The sequence below is a fragment of the Vicia villosa genome, linkage group LG4 (assembly GCF_029867415.1).
Source record: "Vicia villosa cultivar HV-30 ecotype Madison, WI linkage group LG4, Vvil1.0, whole genome shotgun sequence".
In the NCBI taxonomy this organism is placed as follows: domain Eukaryota; kingdom Viridiplantae; phylum Streptophyta; class Magnoliopsida; order Fabales; family Fabaceae; genus Vicia; species Vicia villosa.
In genome coordinates, this window is record NC_081183.1 from 56,298,541 (window position 1) to 56,301,077 (window position 2,537).

Here is a 2,537-nt window from a genome sequence, read left to right on the forward strand (position 1 = left end):
TCCTAAGGTTTTATAATTCCAGGTAAAGGTTTTATGGCTAAAATTTAGATTTAATAGCTAAGGAAATGAATAGGGTGAAAATTGAGATTTGAAAGTGAATTGAGGTTTTAGGGAAGGGGACTCGCCTTGGTTATCCAAGTGCCTACGTATCTCCTTAGGGAGAATCAGAGTCAACGTAGTTCGGGCACAGGGTTGTACGCCTTAGAATTTATTATGGAGGTGTTTGAAGGCTTTTTGAATGGCCTATCGTAGTTTTGAAATGCAAGTGTTTGCAAGGTATTTTGACATACCTTATCGTAGTTTGAACATCGCAGTATTGAAGGGATGAAAATCCGTAGTGTCGTGGTTTAGTGTGTTTTGAATGTTTGGGCGTACAACCCATATTTGATATGTCACCGTTAGATGCGATGATCAATAGATTTGATAAGTATAGCTAACGGATTAATGGGGCATTGTTGTTTACTCAGATCGATAGATTCGATCGTCGCGGGCAGCAAATTAAATGTATTTTAAATTATATATTTTTATCTCTCGTCTAATGCGACCAATAGCTTTAGTCGGGTCGAGGAGAGAATTATTTAAGTGTTAATGGGATTTGGGCAAACCCTAATATTTTTGATAATTTTCTAGGGTTTGTATGTCTTTTAACAATTTAAAGAATTAAATAAATTAAATCGAAAAAAATCGAGATAATCGGGTGTTAATCCTAAAACCTAATCATGGCACTAACCCTAATTTTAATTATCCTAATTCTAAGCAAATAAATTAGTTAAACTAAATATAAATAATTAATTAATTTTAATCTAAACAAATAGATAACCAAAAAATAAAAAATATGATAAAACCTGGTTTTGGTTGCATGTGTCATCCCCTTTAGAGTGTATGGTGGACCTGCCTGCTCCTGGACGTTAGATTTGAATCATGGGATATCTTGTGGTGAGAGAGTAAGGGTGCGTGGTAAGTGTATGGAGAGTGGCTGCGCTGGATCCCATTGGAAATTTCCATAAAAATTAAAGGGGCGGCCCTGGGATTCGAACCCAGGTTTTGTTGCTTTCCTCATATCTCTCCTTGCCATGTGTATCGTTTGATTTTGCTAATAATAATATAAACAAAAACAATACTATCTAATAACAAATAAAAAATGGAATATTCAAAGATTCAGTCAACCTGGGCCCCATTAATATGGGCGCGAACCAATAAGATGCTGAGTGGAATGCTGACTCGTGAATCAGATGGAGAGAGAATTATGTCCGCGTTGACCGATCAATGGCGGACCGAGAAGAAGCCACGCGTGCTGCCCAGAAACACAACGTTGTCGGAGCCGTCGGAGAACGCCTTCTTCTCCGATGAGTTCACGATCTGCAACCTGCGAATACCCGCGAAAGAAAATCCTAAAACAACCTAGATCACCTAATTCGCATGCTCCGAATCCAATGGGCGTGTTATTTTTCGCTAAAAGTGACTGCAACTAAGGTTTCGAAGCTATGAAACCTTCGAACCCTAACAATGGAACATGACCCTTCCTGCGTTAAATCTCAAAAACAGAAACGTTAAACTGGCTCTAAACAACATCATAAACACATAAGAATGTATCAGATCAATTCATATTATGTAAATCGTTGGTTAGGAATCTTTTACTTTACCACACGGTGCAACTTCAGTGGAAGGGTTCTGGGCTTCTTCGAGGTGTGCAAACTGTTTGAATCCACTCCTTGATACCTCAGGAGGATGATGATACCCCCGGAATTCGTTAAGCAAGGTTGTGCACGAAAAAAAATTTGTGCCCTAGTTTCCTTGAAGTTTTAGAGTTTTAGAAACCCTAATGCTCTTGCTCCTTTCTTCCCCCCTATTCTCAATATTTTTAGAATATATATGATCCTCTTAGGGTTCCTTTTGGGCTTGGTTATCACTTATCAAGAGAAAAAGAAAACTTGATTAAAATTACATGGTTTTTTCTATTATTTTTCTCTAATATTTTTCTATCATCAAACCAAGTAATCTTAATAATCTTGTGATCATAACATTGGATTGAAAATTATCCTTGTTCATTCTCCATCATTTATTTAGTTCAAGTTGGATTTAATTGAATAAAAATCAATATAAAAAGAAGTGAAAATAGTAGAAGATAGAAGAATGGATTTAGAGGTCCTTATATGTGTCATGGATATGTTTGAAGTAAAAATCCTAGGCCCATTGACCAAGAAATCAAAAATTCTCCACTTAGGATTTCATGTCTTCCTTGAAATTTGGCCAACTTGTACCATGCGTATATCTCTCAATTTTAACCCTATGGAGATGTTCTTGGTCAATTTAGAAATCTTAGAGTGTCCTATAAATGATGCCTTTGGTTTCATATAAATTGGAGTTTCCATGCTCAAATTATGAGCTTTGACCCAAAAGGTATTTTGTAATGACTTTTTAGAGGACCTATAATCTATTGAACCATATCTCCCAAATGATGCATTTCTGGCATTGGCTTGTGAGAAACAAAGTTGTAGAGAATAAAATTTCCTTCAAAATAGGCTTTGGTTGGGAAA